The 19045-nt window shown below is 39.3% G+C and overlaps 1 protein-coding gene across 1 annotated transcript in view; it reads left to right on the top strand.

Annotated features, from left to right (window-relative positions):
* Positions 1 to 4531: 4531 nt before the first annotated feature.
* Positions 4532 to 19045, top strand: part of APC (APC regulator of Wnt signaling pathway) — an 87344-nt gene continuing 72830 nt past the window's right edge. The window contains exon 1 of the mRNA XM_088528160.1: positions 4532 to 4632. The gene's annotated coding sequence lies outside the window, so the exon portion shown is untranslated. The remainder of the gene's footprint in view (positions 4633 to 19045) is intronic.

Here is a 19045-nt window from a genome sequence, read left to right as displayed (position 1 = left end):
GGGCAGATAACAGCATTATTTAAGGATTTGAGCAAACACTCAAATTTCACAAGCACTCTTTTAGAAAGCTAAAAGTTTAGGGTGCAAATTCAGACCTCTTCAGATCTCTGGACTTGTATGAAATTCAAAATGACTCATTCTCTGGACTAAACTCAAAGTCATTTTTCAAAAATATTTAAGACCTTTGTCTCTTTTTTTCTTTCCCTTTTCTGCTCCAGCACAGAAAACCTGGACATATTTCATGCAACTACCACTTTTCCTTAGACTGACAGGATAAAATTAATGCTACAACACTAAAAATTAGTCGTCTTTAAGAAGACATCTCTATTTTTAACCCTTTAACCCTCAGATTGGTTTTATTTTCTGGTACTAGCACCCAGCTTTTTTTTTTTTTCCTTTGGTTCCCTTTAAATATGTGAACCTTAACATAAGTCAGATAAACCACTGACAATTCCAAACATGTTTTATCGCTCTGAGTTATCTGACCTACTTAATTGATGGATCCATGCTTCTTAATTAACTACGCTAAAACTCGCCTTTAAAGTATAAATTTTATACATCTAAATACATCCCTGAGATTCTTGGGTTATGGAGTATGTAAACTCAGGACTACTTCTCCTGAAAAGCATCTCTTTTTTTTTCTCTTTGTTATAGTTTGGATCCTTGGGAGTATAGTGCTGTGGGTTCTCATTTACACATTGCTTTGTGTTGACTGCAAATCATTCACAGTAGTAATCATTTAAGGAACATTTTACTTTCTTTTTTTTTTCTTTTTTCTTTTTTTGTTTTTCTTTATGGAAAGGTCACCTGTTTTTCTTCCTCGATTCTGTTTTCCTTTGAATAAAATGAGCTGATTCAGGAAATTCTACACTGTCTCATTCTGGGAATTTTTGACAACTTATTTTCAGAGTTTATTTCTGCTTTTCTCTAAATTATATATCTCTGTTTTTCTCTGTATTATGTATGTGACCAAAAAGAGGATCCACTCTGCAGAGCTGGCACTGCGTAGACACCTAATTTCTATTTCCCTGAGAGGATTACAGTCTAAATAGACATGACAGGGGAAACTTTTGGTGGATAATCATTCAGAGAAGCGAAATGATTTGCTCAGTGTTACAGCAGGGTTTATAAGCAGAGACAGGAGAAGATGAGAAGACTTTGAGTTTCCTAAATCCTGGATCAGTACAGTTACCTCTCAAATAAGAACCATGTAAGAGAAAGAAAAAAAAATAGCAAATAAGTACCTAAATTCCACAATTTATTTTTAATATTCTTTTGTCTAGCACAAGGCTAATCACATTATGAATGACATTTCAGTACTGGGCCATTAACTGCTTAAACCAAGCATAAAAAAGAAAAGTCCTTCTTGTTATACATCATTTGCCTATAGGATTAGAAATTATCTAATACAGAAGGATAGGCCAACAATAGCAGGAATCTGTAAAAACACTAACTAAATGACTCTCTATATACATAGTTTTACATGTTAATATGTAGTCCTTTGGACTATCCCTCATTCTGTGAGATAATTTTTGTCAAAATGGCTCCTACAAGATTTTAACCCCACTATGCAGATTTTGCACTACCATACTCTCAACTACTAATTGTGAGAAATGCTTTTCAGGGTAGAGTGTGGAGAATATTCTACTTCAGAATATAGTTAACCTCATTGACAAGTAACCTATTTTTCATGCATTTATTTAAAGCCAGGACCAATAGGAAAGCTTTTCAGAATGAGCTGCCGAAATGCCTGTGGGACAACACTTCTGAAAATGATCTATTTTGCAATAAACATCTGAAGATATGAAGTGATGACCAGAGAACACTGGTGAGTAGAGGCACCTTAAAATAGACTGTGGCTTTTCAAAGTGCGATCTTCAGTATGATCAGCTTGTTCATTTCTACCTAATTAGTGATACTGCCATTTTCCATCTCCCATTAGCTTTCTAAATCTGTTTCTGGCATATTGCCCTAAGTTTACTGATTAAACTGTTCAGGCAGAAATTGACTTGTGTACATCTGTCAAACATCTGAACGTGTTCTGAAAAACAAAACCATAAATAATAGAAATCTTCAGATGAGTGATTGGGTAGCAGGCTGGAAAGACAGAAAAGTAGCCTATTTCAAAGGTGTGTTAAAAATATCTAGTCTCCTCTTTTTCTGATACTTGTGTACACCACTCACGCATTTGTATAATGGACAACTCAGCAGGCACATGGACAAGTCCTATGTCCCCTTCCTTGGAAGGGCAGTGACAGCAGGACAGGAAGCAATGAAAGGAAAGCAGAGGTCAAATTCCCAGGGCAAATTCCTGCGAATTTTGAAGTACATGTTTCCCTAGAGCACAACTTTAGACTATTTATGACCGAGTCTCCTGAGAATCATAACTACTTAGTGCTTTTTTCCACCTCTTTAGTATTTCGCTACTTTGTACAGGGCAGATCAGGCTGATACGTGGTATCCCTTTCACAGAGGCAGGTGGTGTATAAGCCAAAGTTACTTTCCTCCCTAGCGCTACAGCAGGTGTTCAGCTACAGGGGCCACAGAGGAGCCAAGCTGGAAAAGCACCACAGCTGCTGCTTGAAATGCTCTCCGCATACCCCCGAGCCCGCCAGCATTACTGCCAGCACAGACACTCTCTCTGCTTTCTTCCTGTGGAGGCAGGCCTGATTCCAGCACTTCACCCAACTAATCATAAACTCGTAGTCAAATTCACTGTTCATGTGGTTTAACACATAAACCTTTGAGGTAAGGACTGCAAATGCCATTACTGCCACTGATTCATTTTCCCGATGTCATCTTGTTCTGGCTTTTTAATGATTTTTTTTTGTTTTCTTCTCTATCTTTCTTTTATGATTTCTTTATGATTCTTTTTCACAATTTTTCTTTCTTTCCTTCTTCCTTTCTTCCTTTCTTCGTTTTCCTCTTTGGGAAATAATAAATATGAAAAAAAAATCTTTATATCTTTCTTAGGTTTTCAGTCTTCCTGAATGTGGCATGCTCTAAGATGAATTTGCTTTTAACATTAGTTGCTTTCACTGTTAGAATTCTCCACTTGCCAAACACAATGCAGTTTTTTTTTGCAGACAGATGGTCATAAATGGAATTCAAAACATCTTGAAAGTTTCTTGCTTTTCATGAAGAGGAACATTACTACATGCTACATGCTTTTTTTTACTGAGACCTGAGTGTCCCACACAATGACACACTCTTTGATTTATTCCGAATTCTTTAGGAAATTAACTTAAGATTGGGCTTCTATCTTTTAGGCAAGGGGAATTTAAGGAGCACTGAACTTAATAGTTCAAGGTATATTTTTTTTGTATTTCAAATATCCAGTCTGACACACCATTTGTTTAGATAAAATAGACCATTTGGAGCATCTAACATTAGATCACCAAGCTAATTTTCATTATATTAAACTAGCATCAGTTCACATCTAAGTAGTTATCTATGACTTTGGCTTGCACAATACAATTTTAAGGCCCTTGAAGTGTAAAAGTAGAAATCGGTGCACTGCAGTTTGACAAAAGGCTGTGACACAGGCTAGTATTATCTCTGATGACAGGCTCTGAAGAGGACTGCGAATGGGTAAGTAGTACGGTGATTTCTTTGATCCTGATGATGGGGCAGAGCTTTTCCAAGTCTAAATGAGGAGGACAGGAAGACTGTAAAACACAGGAAATGTTTAGGCTAAACCTGTTTAGGACTAAAAGAGAATTTGAAAAGCACCCAGCAAAGGATGCTCAAACTGGCAGTAAGCAGGTCTTTAAATACATCAAAAGCCGGTAGGAAAGGAAAAAAGGAAAGCAGTGAGACTGCTAGTGACAAAGGTCTGAGAGAGAGGCTCAGGGATGCCAAAGCTGCAGCACACAGGCTCAAAGAACTGTCTGCCTCAGACTGCAACTGGGGATGCTGGGCAGAGATGCAGCCTTACACTTGCTTCACAGCAGGAGGCCAAAGGAACCGGACCATTTTGAAGTGGCTTTATAGGAAGTAGAAGCGCAAAACGGTAGGACACCAGGACTGGTGGCAATCACCCAAAAGAGTAAAGGGCCTAGGCATCACGCTGCCAAAACCTCTTCTCCAAATCGTGGCAGACAGCCCTTCAGAGATTACTTTTACTCTACAGTTACTATTTGAGCCTGTTTTGGGCTTTCAGCATCTGCCGCCTCTGCCCCGTGCTCCAGCCCACCTCGCCGCTCCCGATCCCATTGTGCGAGAGGAACAGCGAGATCACCCCACACCAGCGCGCACCCGCCGGCGGTTGGCGTTTAACGGCCGCTCCACGCGTGCCCCGCCCCCTCGCCCCGCCCCGCGGGACAGGTGCGCGCCGCGAGCGCGGGTGGGCGGGAAGCGCTCACCGCGGCGCATGCGCAGCGCGCCCGCGCTGCCCCGTCTGCGCGTGCGCGCTACGGTCCGTCCCGGCAAGATGGCGGCGGGGAGGCTTGCCGGAGGCAGCGAGTGAGGAGCGGTTGGGGCCGGGGCAGGCGCCGGCCCTCGCCGCTGAGGAGGGCGCGGGCGAGCGGCTGCCGGGCCCCTATGCGCGCCCGGCCCCGCCGGCTGCCCCAGGTGGCCGCGTTCGCCTCGGCCCAGCGGCGGAGGAGCCGCGGGCAGGAGCGCGGCGCTCAGGTGAGTGAGTGAGTTCCGCGGTGGGGGCGCTCGCGCTCTTGGGGGCGCCCAGAGCCTCGTTAGAAGTAATAAAAAGCCCTCGGTTAACTCTTAGCCGTGGCACAGCTGCCACTCTTCTGGTCTGCAAGTGGCCGGGTGTGTGTAGAGTGGCCGCGCGAGAACCTCCGTGGTGTGGAGCAGGGGGGCAGGGATCTGCGTTGCTGAACTAGGTAACTGCCCTGCCTGTGGGTCCCCCCAGACCTCCCTTTACCTGCTATAGGCTGTATAGGGTGGCTGTAGCCATGGAAGAGGGGAAGCAGACGTTCTGGTAGAGCTGCCACAGAAACTCCTAATTTGCCTAAAAATAAAATGAACTTCTACAGAAGCTGATTTGGTCGTTGTGTTTCTACCAGCTGCTGAGCGGCAAGAGAAAACTTATGTGCTGCTGCAAAGAAGCGCAGATTGGGAATCTCTGCTTCTGGAGGATGTGGCCCAGTTAGCAGCAATGGTGGAAGTGGCATTTTGGTAGGCTGGGACTAGGCATGGGTTAATTATGACTGTGCCACTCCAATTGAAATGACAAAGAGCCTGTTTTTTCCCCTATTGTCTTCAGGTTCTGTAATTTTATGTTTTTAAACCTACTCTGGGCAAAAGTGTATGCCACGTGGTTTCCTCTAGTCCTAGGCACTCAAGAAGTACTACACTTGTTAAAGTGAATGCTGTGAGATCACTGTTATGCCTCAATCTCCTTGACATGTTTCTTTTCCTCTAGTTATGATAAAGACTGTTTACAGAACAGTTCTGCCTGGTGTAAAAGGGCTTGCAATTGCAAGTACTTGTTCTCCTTGAATGTTTTAGATTGAAAAATAAATAAAAATGCATAATTTGGCAAAATATATTTATACTTAGTGGTACAGAGGAAAAGAATCAAAAACTCAGGAAATCTCAATGGTATTTGTTGAAACATTTCAAATTTTGCAGTTAAGGTTTGAGATAGCAGTGGTAGTACAGAAAGTACTCTTTAAATAGCACAGAGGCAAACACTGTTGTGTGTAAGAACATGTTCTAACAAGTGTACTGAAAAATTGCTCAAGCATGTGAAGTTTTGATACTGAAATATCTGTTGTTAAAAAAAAAAAAAAAAGTCAAGTAACTAACATTGCAATTGCAGTTTCTTTGCAGTATCAAGTTAAAAAGCCCTCAACAGTATGATGTGTCACTGCATATAGAAACTTCATGGTTTTGGCGACCTTTAGTTTGTAACTTTCAGCTCTTAGCCCTAGTGCACACCTGCTCTTTGAATCTACATAACCTTTTAGATGCTTTAAAAATACATTAATGTGTATATATTCCTACTCTCATAACTTTTACTTCTAGAAGTTTCTTATAGCTAGATAGTCTCTTGTGTTAGGGAGTTAGGTCCTTCCATGATCACATTTAATACTAAACATCAATGTATCTCGTAATGAAACTTTATTAATACTGTAATGGTCAAATGAAAAAAAACTAAGGCTTTTGGTTTAATCGATTTTTGACTAGATTTTGAAAATTCATACCTTGATTAAAAACAAGATAATGTGGATTTTTTCTGTAGTAGCCATCATTTCCTGTTTGTATTAGGCAACTCAGGAGTAAGAAAATTATTAATGCAATCATAAATATTTCAAAAAGCACATATTTAATGTTAGCACATATTTAATGCACATATTTAATGTTAAAGTTATATGAGAGCATAGAATTCTTTTAGGAAGGAATATTCTTTTTTTGTAACTTTAAAACTGTGGTATAGAAGCTTTTTCGTAGTGCTGTGCAGTAGAAATTAATGAATTTCAGAATCTTTCCTCCCTGTGTCTGAAACTGAGAGAATCTACTTATAGCTGTGGTTAGACCTCACAACATTCCCCTTCAGATTGTCCCCATCGAGTTTGGACAGCGAAAAGCAACATGCTGCTACCTTCTCTTTGTTACAGATTGCCATGATTTCAAAAACTGATTTTTTTTTTTTTTAGTAACTTGTATGACAGTTAGTGACTTGTATGACAGTGATGGGGTGAGGAATGAATGAGTGCACTGAAGTGAGGCAACTGGAGAGCTTGATGAGAAGAACATACACCACTAACTTCACATTTTAAGGAGGATATCAGTGCTGTGAATAAGTGTGGTACCGGATTATTTTTTAACGTCAGCTTTTAAGGAAGTCTCCATTGTAGATTTAAAAAGCTATCTAGTTGTACTAAATAAATACACATGAGTTCTACTTGGAAATGGCAATCTGTTAGTTGAAATGTATCTTCAAGTAGTTTTCAAATTCATATTATCATTCATCACTAGACAAGATTCCCTTTATTACGAATTTTAGCAAAACAAAGCGCTTCTGCTGTAAGCTCTTAGCTTTAACTCTCCTATTTGAATACAATATATTAGAAGTTCTGTGGATTTTTGATTCTGATTAACTTGGATAATGATTGTAAGTACCAGATAACTAAAATAGTGTTAAAATAGTCTATGGCAGTCATTTCAACAGTAGGTGATGCAGTGCTATTATATAATACTATTTTGATTATTGGATGTTAATCTTTCATGTTTAGTTGAAAGCTTGTGTCTTGTTGTATCAGGTGCAGCTGGAGCATGAAGCCCCTGGGCAGTAAGTGTTCACTCAGAGTGTCATAAGCTGCTATTGAGTTTGTGTGCTGTTTTTCACTGAAGTTTGTGGAAGAGGAAGTGGGGAGAAAAAAATTTAAAAAATCAGCCTTTACTTGATGTTACTTCAGCTTTACTTTGAATAAAATTAAGCAAGCAAGTAGTTAGTACAGTTGTATTAGAGCACAATAGTTGAAATGGTAAACAAACAGAAAAAAATTGAGAATCAATAGCATTTTGAAGTATCTTTTGTAAGTGCAAAGCTGTTCTTCAGAGATGCAATTTACTCGCACTCTGGTAGAACTATTAATCTCTAACAGAAGAACAGGCCAAACTTAATCAGATTTCGTAAATCAGCAGAAAAATTTAGTCTCATGTGAAATAACGTAATGATGCTTCTCTTAAGAGTGAAGAATTCATAAAAATCACAGTCGTATTCTGTAGTAGAACTGGTGAAGGGCAGAGCTCCAAGAACTGTGATAAGGGCACAAAGTCTACTCGGAGGCCTGTAGCTAGTGGTGTTGTCCCCCATGAGTCAATACTGTGTCCAGTCTTGTTCAGCTTGTTCTGTAGTGACCTGGATGAGGGGGCAAAGAGCACCCTCAGCAAGTTTGCTGATGATACAAACCTGGAAGGAGTGGCTTATACACTGGAGGCTGCACTGCCATTCAGATAGATCTGGACAGGCTGGAGATATGGGTGGAGAGGAACCTCATGAAGTTCAGCAAGGGACTTGTTATTGAATATATGAGGATGCACCTGGGGAACAAGAAGCCAATATACCAATACAGACTGTGAGTCAACCTGCTGGAAGGCAACTCTGAAGAGAAGGACCTGGACATCCTGGTGGACAAGCTAATCATGAGCCAGCAAAGTGCCCTTGTGTCCAAGAAGGAAGTTCCTTGACCTGCTGATCCTTTCCTCCTGCCTTTCTGCTCCTCTCACCCCTTGCCCTTAGCCCTGGTGAGGCCACATCTGGAGTCCTGTGTCCTTTGCTGGGCTCCCCGCTATAAGAGGGATATGGAGCTACTGGAGTGAATCCAGTGAAAGGCTGCTAAGGTGATCAGGGGACCGGAGCATCTGTCCTGTGAGGAGAGGACGAGAGAGCTGGAGATGACTGAAGGCTGGGGAGATCTTGTCAACGCGCATAAATATCTGAAAGGAAGATTTAAAGAAGATGAGGGAGCTAGCGTTATTTAGTTTGGAGGGGACTCAGTGGAGACCTTAGTGCTCCCTACAACTGCCTGAAAGGAGGTTGTAGTGAGGCGGAAGTCGATCTCTTCCCCAGAATAACTACTGATAGAACAAGAGTAAATGGCTTCAGGTTGCACCAGAGGAGGTTCACGTTAGATATTAGGAACAATTTCTGCATGGAAAGTGTGGTGAAGCATTGGAAGAGGCTGATGAGGGAAGTGGTGGAGTCATCATCCTTGGCAGCGTTCAAGAAACATGTAGATGAGGCGCTTACGGGACACGGTTTAACATGTGGTGGTGAAGGACTTACGGCTTATGGTTTTCAAGATCTTTTCCAACCATAACGATTCTGTGATTCTGTGGCACTGGAGTGTTTTCAGTGGGCCTCAGGAATAGAAAGAAAGGCAATGGACACAAACAGAAACAGAGAAAGCTTGACTAAACATAAAGAACAAGTCTTTTATTGTGAGGGTGATTGAGCACTGAAACAGCTTGTCCAGAGAGGTTGTGGAGTCTCCATCCTCAGATATTAAGAAGTTGTCTGGTCAGTATGCTGTAAGTGACCTTGTTTGATCAGAGTGATGGACTAGATCATAGAATCATAGAATAGAATCGTAGAATGCTAGAGGTTGGAAGGGACCTCTAGAGGTCATCTAGTCCAACCTCCCTGCACACGCAGGGTCACCTAGAGCACGGGGCACAGGACTGCGTCCAAACGGGTTCTGAAAATCTCCAGAGAAGGAAACTCCACAACCTCTCTGGGCAGCCTGTTCCAGTGCTCTGCCACCCTCACCATTATGAAACTTTTCCTTAAGTTCTGTGGAACTTTTGGTGCATCATTTTGTAGCCATTACCTCTAGTCCTATCGGTGGCCACCACTGAAAAGAGGCCAGCACCATCCTCCTCACTCCCTCCCTTGAGGTACTTATAGACACTGCTCAGATCCCCTCTCAGCCTTCTCTTCTCCAGGCTGAACAGGCCCAGCTCCCTCAGCCTCTCCTCATAGGGCAGATGTTCCAGGCCCCTGATCATCCTTGTAGCCCTGCGCTGGCCTCTCTCCAGCAGTTCCACATCTGAATGATGATCTGTAAAAGTCCCTTCCAACCTCTTCCATGTTGTTATTCTCTGAAAACTGGAGATGCACGAATCACTTAGGGCTTAGTTCATGAGATTAGATTGTTTGTGTGGAAGTTGCACACTTTTTTTAAAAAAAAAAGTTATTGCTAGAAAATCTTATTTGTAACGTTAATGCTTGCTTTAAGTAGATTCTGAAAGATGCTGAATTGTAGAAAACTGATTTTGGCTTTTGGTAGAGTTGGCCTTTTTGTAGCAACTGGCCTGCAGGGAGAGCTGGAAAGAAACTAGAACTTCTCATTATGATGTGACAAGAGTGCAAAGAAACTGTGAAAGCATAAATTGTGCGAGGTGACTTTCCTTTTATTAATGGAAAATGTTCTCAGGATCACATGAGCTTTTTTTTCTCATGAAAACCGCTGCTGTGGAGATCTCACATAGTTGTTGTTCTTCCACTCAAAGGACTTTAGCAAGCAATCTGTTCTAATGCTATTCCCATATAGCGTAATGGTTCTCTGCGTATATAATGTATATATTCCAAGCTTGCTTATATACATTTTTATATAGATAGTTATAATATCTCTCACATGCCTGCTGTTATTGCTTGTTCACTTCAGACTAAATCAAACATATTAAAAATTGTACGACTTTGTTATTCTTAGCTGCTGTTTCTTGAGATAAGAATTTTTCAGCAATTTTTTTGTCATATGTTCTAAAATGAATTCAGTTGATTAGTGACAAGCATTTCCCTCCAGCTCTCTCTGGCTTACGTTGATACAGGTTCTACTAGTGCTTGAATTTAGATTGCAAAGTTCCTTTTTAGGTAGGGAGAGGACGTTTATCTAAACATTACTTGAGTGCCTGAATAAGCATGTCAGTATAGGACTTGGAGCTTTTACTATAAATATTGAAATGGGTTCGTCTTCCTTGTTTTGGTTTGTCTCTTGCAATTTTCATTATATATAAATGTTTTTCTTAACTGATTTTTAGGAGCAGATATTGGTAAAACATTGGTAGAAATAGAAGTATGACTGAAGCTCTATGATTGTATAAACAAGAACTGAGAATTAAGCATGGTGCTGAAAATTAAGAGTCTGATAAGATTAAAACATATTCCTGTAGTTCTAGTAGAAATGACCTATCAGGGCTTGTTCTTTTGCCTAGAAACTGTAAGGTAGTAAGAAAAAGAAGGAAACGCAACATGTAATGAGCAAAACTGTTTTGTCAGAAATATTGCGAAGTGTGTTTCTTTTATTGGGATTTCTATAGTTTTTTTTTTTCCCCCTTTGGTACTTGTGTTTGTAATAAGCATAGAATAGTTGAAACACTTCTTCTATAGTTCAACAGTTATAATTACAATTTTCCTGTTTGTTGTAGGTAGCTGGTGCTGTACTGTGGGTGTAAAGTTCTTGCTTACAGTGTCTTGTCTTGCAGCTGACCTGTGTTCTCAGAGAAATGATTTGTCAAACTTGTGCTGTATGTGAGTAATGTTACTTTTCAAACCAATTGTGCCTGGATTTGGAGGAGAATATATGGAAGGCTGCTGATGGTAAAAGAGTAGTTATAAGTAACAGAAACACATGAGTGTTTTGCAGAGCAATTTATGCTGAGAAATTGAGGTGACATGTGGAGCTGCACTTATGTGCTGTGGTGGGGGGAGGGGAGAGTTAGAGAGTTAGTTACTCCTTACTGGTAGGGTAGACCTGAAGACCAAATTTTCTCATGAGGTGTTTAATCACGTTTTCTCTTTTGTTTCGGAGTTCTTTTTTCGGGGAAGGGGAAGTGGAGGAGAAGCAATAGCACATGCCATTGTAAAAGAACTGCATTTTAAAATGAGGCTCTTCATATTCATATTGGTTCTGTGTTAAGGAATTGGATAATAATTTATTTCATAGATCTTCAGTAGCATATGTAAAAAACAATTTATGTAATAAATGCTAATTTCAGAAATTAAATTCCTTACTGCTTTCTTTTTTTTTTTTTAAAAAAAAAAAGGAAAATTTTCTATTTCATACATGGTAGCAGTATTTTCTTGGGATGTAGGATTGGCTTATTCTAGGAACTAGGCTGCTCTGATGGCTGTGGCATAAGAATCAGAGCAGAAATGTTCATGTGCTCCCATTACCAATCATGATTTGTTGTCCTAATATATGTTTTAGTGATAACTTCTAATTCTGTGCTATAGAAGCTTTTATTTTTGTGTGATAATTGCTCTTAGAGGCAGAAAATGCCTCTGCATTTTAAAAAAAGAAAAAAAAATAGTGTTCAAAAGGTAGAACTTTTGATATATCAAATAATACAGTCCATTCAGCTGCTGACTACTGTCAAACCATCTGAAAAGGGATTATTAGAAAGTGTCACATTTTTTAATAATTTAACTGTGTCAATATTAATTGGCACTTTTTATAGACAACAGTTACCTCCCCCTTGTATGTGTTGTGACATCCTCTGGAATATGGCAGGAGCCATCTAACTGTGTAACAAGGCACCTTTGAAGATGAAGCAAAGCAGATCAAAAAAGTTCTTAACTTTTGATGATGTATTTTCTTGTTTGCAGTATCTGAAAAAGACATACTAAAGTGAATCCATCAGTGATTGCTTTCTAGAGGCTACTCATAGGACTGTTTCAATAGATTTAAATTACAGTGCAAGCCTTGCAAAGAATTTCTACTTTGCCTCAAACTGCTACATAACCATAGACTACTGTTTTATTTATCTTGCTTTGTGCTAATCAGAATAAATAGCGAGCCTCTGTAGTAACTTGTTCTTAAATCACTGTCTTATTTTCAGAATGTATCTGATATTATATATATACATATTTTTTGCAAAGCCTTTTGGTCTACAAATTCGTGTTGATGGTTGCAAAGAGTAGCTGTCACAACTTTGAATCATTATCTGTTGCAGGCAGTTCAGTAAAAATAGATGCAGTTTAGTTAAATTCTAGAATTCTAGCAAGCTTGTTCTTAAGACCAGTAGTTTGGCATGGTTTCATTTGTGAACTTTTTGTGCAAATAAATGCTGACTTGAGGTTCCCACAGCTTTGAAACATTCTGTCAGGAATTTGTTTAATGCCTTGAAAGGCCTAAGGAAGCGGGTGACCTTCAGAGAACTCTTGCTTATTCAGCAGAAAATACCTTTCCCCTAGCTGACCTAGTATCTGGCCTGAGCTGTGTGGTCCTGTTTGCTTGATTTTTTTTTTTTTTGGGGGGGGGCGCATTTTATCCTTTTTCTGTTCAGTAATATTATCCAAATAGCCAGCAAGATGCTTGACTTGCATGAGAAAGAGAAGCCAACATCCTTTCTGAAAGTGCAGTTCACACTTTATTGGTGCTCCCATAGTGCCTTTCCAGCTTAATACTTGCTGGAAGGAAGCACTGTCTCTTCTGTTCTTGTTTAGGTTCAGGTATTTGAGTTGGACATTCCACAAAAGGAACACTGTATATGCCCCAAATAATGAGATTTCTTAAGTTAAATGCCTGCCTTGTCTTACAGTGATTGTTTGCAACTAATGTGTTTTCTGCCCAGAAAGAACTGTGTACGAGATCTCTGCTCCCTTTGAAAATCCAAGGGCTCCAGTCCAAAACCTACGAATCTAATAGCTCATATTAATGCCTATTAATCGTTTAGGGCTTGGATTTGAAATGAGTTTAGGACAAGGTGTTGCCTGTCAGCAGGCACTACACACTGGAATTTAGACCCAGGAGAGAAAAAAAAAGAATGCTGATTATGTTAAGTTTTTTTGAGTGCTGCTGCTGTTGTTGTTTTTGCTTTTTGGCATCAGTAACTTTGATGTCAGCAATTCTGAGGTGAAAAGCTTCAGTGCCAGTAACCTTGACAATATAATTGGCACCTATCACTGCCAAGACAACAGTGTCAGTGGGTAATATTGAGATAAATGGGGCTCCGAGGTTGGGAGGAGAATCTGCTTATGTGACCATATTTCTTTGACAGGACTCATTTTAACACAAAACTAAACTGAATCTGCTTCTTTTTTTTTTTTGCTACAAAATGTAGCAAAAATCCCTCAAATCTTGTCTGCAGACTGCTGTTTTTCTTTGTAATTCGGTAGTGGGATTAAGCGTAACTTCTGAATACTTCCCAAATCCTTTAAACATAGAATTTTTAATTCTCTTAGTATCAGTCTTTTTCCCCCTTCCAAATTTCAGCAGGATCACTGTGTTTGTAATTTGTTACCCAGTGTCCAAATTGTTTCAACTACAAGCCCTTCATTGTATAGGACTCTAATTTTAGCCAAGCCTAGCAGAGTGGTGACTCAAGCTTCTGTAATATTCCAGTTTCCACAAGAGTAAGAAAAACCCACAGGATAGAGTTCCTGCACTTTGCTCTATTTTTTTTTCTGAATTTTGGATCCTCTTGTTATTTCAGTGAAAGCCACAGGTCTAAGTTTAAAAATACAAGCTGAAAAATGGCATTAACTGATGTGATTTTTTTTTTCTTCTTGATTCCTTTTTAAAATTCCATATGTTGATTATGGTTGTGGGTTGAAATGCTGAAGCGGGGCAGTGGTATTGAATATACATGTGTAGATCTCTAAATGTGATTTAGAATGACCTCCAGAAAGATTAAAGGTCTAGATTCATCTGGGAATCAATGAAACAGCTTAATCGAATGTTCTTTCATTTGACTGTCAGTTTCATAATGGCATCCAGAGTGCTAGGAAGCACAGGGTATGCTCATAAATAAATGTGGTTATTATATTTTTGTCTTGCTACTCAATGTATACACTGTAAAGCTGTATGCTGGTATTCATTTAAACTCACTTCACTGTTGCATTAATGCTTGCCAGTGCAATCCAGTAGCCAGAATGTTATGAGTCTTATTAGTTAATATAAGACTAATGGCATGTTTAAATTGGTGTAGAATTAGGTCTCTAACAAAAGATTTAGATGCCAGTCCAAGTGATGGCTTCCTAATTAAATGTCTAAATGTCATTGTTAAGACCTTGAGAACTAGACTTAATTTATAAAGTGGTTTCCAAAAAATGTTTCAAGTGCATGAAGCTGAAAAGAACGAATTGAATGGAGAAAAGAAGTCCTTGTCTTCTTCTCAAACTAGTGGATTTGTGTATTGCTTTATTTGCATGAAAAAGTACTTGCCTGTCTTTATCCTGTTCCAAATCTATCCCTTAGTCTTACTAGCGAGCAAAACATGCAGATCTTTACGGCTGAAATAGTGCTTGAAATGATATCAGGACTGAAGATTTCATGTGACAGTCTAGTATGTGTGTGGAAATAAACATTTGAAACGCGTTGCAACAACAGGTCCCAGTTGCTATACTCTTTATATTTTTATACTGTTTGTACCGTTTTATATTTTAGGAGTTATGTTTATATTTTAGGAGTCTTGGATGTTTTAGAATGCTTTTAACTTCTTCAAAGAATGATACAAAAACAACTTACCCATGGTAGCCAGTGGCTACAATGTTCTGCTAATATGTTAATCTTTGCCTTACAAGTTATCTTCTCTAAATATAGGTAGCATAGAAGTGTAAGAATTCTTATGTCCTGTCATGGTTTATATTGCCTGAAAATTTTATGCCTTGTGACTCCTAAGGGACAGGGACTTCATAGATTGTAGCCATGACCATTTTGGGCAGTTTGCTTGCTCGTTTGTTGTTTGAAGGAAAATTGTCCATTTTATTCATAATTTTAAGTTTATTGAATGGCTTGTAAACATGGATGGATAGTGCTGTGCTTCTCTACTGTGTTTTCTAAGTCATTATATAAATGTGTTGCGGGATTTGAGACGCTCATTAAGCATCAGATTCACTTTTTGTTGGGTAAATCTCAAATCTATGTAAAGACACAATTCCTGTACTGAAGCAATTATATTGCTCCAAGCCTGTGCTGTAGGTTGTTACCAGGCAGCCGAACTAGGGAATAAGATTTTGTGAAGCACACTTATAGCACTCCCTAGCACTTACTTTTGGGAAGATGAAAGGTAATAAACTGTAGGCTAAAAGAACATGAGGAAGGTATGGACCAGGTAAAGAGTAGAAAGCATGCACTCTTGTACTTGTTTTTGTCTTCTAATGAAGCCATGTTACACAATCTCTTGTGGAAGTACTTGGACTCCATAGATGTGGTCATGCTCTAACATGTGTCTGCATCATAGATAATCTTCTGTAGCGAGTGCACATCTGAACACACAGTTCTAGTCAAATCACTCATCTAGATGCCTTTAGTCAGCTGCACGTCTGATCACGTGATGAGCAAATGCCAGAACATGACTTCACCTGAAATTTTCAGATGATAAGACATGTTTGGTCAAAGATAGGACAGAAAAATAAAGGGACAGCAGAAGTCATCAGAATTGAAGTTGAGAAACAATTCATCCATACTCTTAAACTGAAAGAGCATTTCCATTACTGCCAGTTCTTGGAGGAGAACTTTGGTTTTCTGTTCATGTGACAAAAGGGATTTTGCCAGTGTTATGCAATTTCTCTTATTGCTTCTTCCTTGCCGGAGTAAGTAATATCACTATGAAGATTTCTGTCGTTGTCTTGACACCTGAGGTAATTAACCTTCAAAGGACCCTTTCAGCCTTTTTGGAAACTTAAAATACTTGAGCTCAGCTTATTTTGGTTTGCAGCCACTAAGTTTGTCTGCAGGACTACTTTATTTGGAGTTTTTGTTTGTACAGAAACAATACGTCTTATGCTTGCCAGAGTTTACTCAAGATTGCTCAATACCAGGCAAACTTAAACTTAAATGGTGTGTGAGTTTTAACATTAAAACAATGCAAATCATTTCTAGCATGGGTTTGAGTACTTGGTTAAAGATACAAAACAATTCTAAGAGTAATGAATCAATAAAATACAATTCATACTGAGGAGGAGCTTATTAGTGTCATATATAGTTGCTCTTAAGTCTCAGCTAATTTGGGCTGGCATTCAAGCTGACTTGCCGTAGGGATCTTTGAGAGTATATCTTCTCTTCATTTAAGATTGAAGTATTGGGGTCGTATAGGACAAAAAAAAAAGAGTAGAATCTTCCTTTAGAAGACTTGGCAATACAGAGGGCTTTTCTAAATATGGTTATGATGGATTAAAATTTTCACTTCTATATCCATCCATATGGGTTGGAATCCGAGATACAAAATATAGCCTTAGTCAGGAGGACATTTTTCCTGTCCATCATTTTAAATTGTACTTCTAGCCTGGAAAGCGTATATTTTCAAAGACAGTTGCAACACCTTGTCCACCTTGAAGAGTTGTCGTATGGGTTTAAGATTTAATGCACACAATTTGAGTGTTCAGATTGTTGTTTTTCCTTTCCAGGACTGCTGGAGTCGGTTAGACTGGTGACTTCTAAACTGTAGAAGGGAAGATGGTGTGTGCCAGGGTGCCACTAAAATATTGTCATCTAGGGCAAGGAATTTGAGAACACTTCTGCTTTCCCTACTCAGACAGAGCGGAAGTGTTTTTCTTCTACTGACAGTCTTTTTGTTCTGAGCATGATTGTTACCCCTCTACTTTAATTGCTTTTTGTCTGTACTTTTCTGAAGGAACTTGAACTGTGGTTAAATGTTTAGCAGGCCCTGCCTCAGATGCTATTTTGTTGCTTCTAAGTTGCTTATTGATTTCCAAGGTGAGGAATGGGCCACAGAAAGACCAGTTTTATGTAAGCTGCGGGAGTCTTGATCTGCATGGAAAGAGCTTGCTGCTGGAAGCAGCCTGCCTAGAGATGCAGTGGATATTTGAAGTTTGCATTCTCTTCCTAGTGAGCAAACAGGTCAGTTTCAAAAAGTATTCATGTTCACTAAATGCTGGATGGAGTAGACTCTCAAACCCTCCCTAGCTTATACTTGAGTATTTGTTTCTTACTGACTCTCCTAGAAAGATGAAGCTTCGTTATTGTAGTAAATAGCCTAAGGCACTCTAGGCTGCTCAGGTCTTACAAAATCAAACTGTCTTAAAAAAAAAAAAAAAAGGAGAAACAAGAAAATCTATTTTTTAGCATTACCACCAGCACTGCAGAAAATAAGAAATGAAGAACCCGTTCACTCAAATCCCTGAAACAAAAGCAGTGAAAATGCTAATACTCCCCTACACACTATTAAAAAAAAAAAAAAAAAGATGGTACCCTGGATTTTAGCTTTCAAGTAAACCACTAAACTGTGTGTCACAGGGGGAGGCGGGGAAAAGGACAGCACTCATGCCTAAAGGCTTGTGTAACGGTGAACTTGCTGGAGAAGTGAGACCCAGATCTTCCAAGGAAGCATTTTCTAGTGAAAATATAAGCTGTAGAAAGCAAGAACGTTTCTGAAACAAAAACTAAACCAAAAACCTGACATGAATCATTGCACTTCATTCGTATGTCTGTGAGCAGGAGAACTGCATGGTGGCTAGGCATCTGTGAGGCTTCTTCTTTGCCCTTCCTGGGAGCACCGGTCTGTGCTGAGAGAGTGTCATTGCCAGCACCAGATCGTCTCTGCCTTTGTAGAGGACAAATAATGGCAAAGCAGCTTCTGTGCCAGGCCCTGGGAAAAAGAGCTGGAGGACTTTATGTCCTGACCTTAACAGGCAATCAGCTGAATCTCTGTAGTGAAGGACTCAATCACTGCACTGTTTCATGGGTGTATGTACATTACAAAGAAGGACAGTTCTTGAAGGATCAAATGAATTGTAATGCATTTCAAGCTCAGAATGAAGCCCCAGGCTCTGACACCTGTTTTTGTATGACACCTTATAAATATAAGGGACAGAACATTCAAAATCAAATTTGCTTAAAATCTTGTCTCATCTTATGAACTGGGCTTTTGTAGTTCGATTAGCCATAGTATACCAGGGAATTTGATTCCAGTTTTCTAAATTCCAGCTACTGGATCTTGTTAATCTTCTGAAAAAAAAAAAGGGAATATTTTTGATATTTTAGTAATAAAAATCAGGTCACTTAAAACAGCATAAATCTTAACCTCTGAGCTATTTTTAAAGTCGTTCTTTGAACTCATTAACACCTACTGTTATGTGCTAGAACTTTTTGTGTGTGAGGTTTTAATGGAAATGCATGTATGCTCATATTCATGCTAACAATTTATCTTGGAAAGGAGAATTTTCTAGATTGATTTGATGTGAACATCTTCCTCTAGATAAGAGGCCTTGAGGATTAGGAACTGCTTTAAAAGATTGTAGCGACAGTAACAGGATTCATGGCTGTGATTGTGTTGCGTTTCTAGACATTGCCATGGCTTTTTCTGCGGTCGGTGTTAAAAAGCTGTTATCAATCTGGTACAACAATATTAGTAGCTGTTTCTTCCTGCCCTCTCCTCTTTCCTTCTCCTTAGCACACCTGAAGGATGGCAATGACTGGCATTCTCTATTGTGTGCTTTTTTTGTCTTTATTTACAGGGTCCCACAAAAATTGACCCTCCCTTTTCAGTAATTCTAGGCCAAATGCACATGTTGACCTTCAGCTAAATAGATTAGCTGATTTATCACTACCAATGTCAGAGTGTTTACAAGAAATCAACTTTTGGATGAAGGACATCTGGTTCAACCTAAACA

The sequence above is a fragment of the Tinamus guttatus genome, unplaced genomic scaffold, assembly GCF_059628265.1.
Source record: "Tinamus guttatus ecotype Peru unplaced genomic scaffold, ASM5962826v1 Tinamus_guttatus_pri_ptg000304l, whole genome shotgun sequence".
In the NCBI taxonomy this organism is placed as follows: Eukaryota; Metazoa; Chordata; class Aves; order Tinamiformes; family Tinamidae; genus Tinamus; species Tinamus guttatus.
This window is presented reverse-complemented; position numbering and strand designations above follow the sequence as displayed.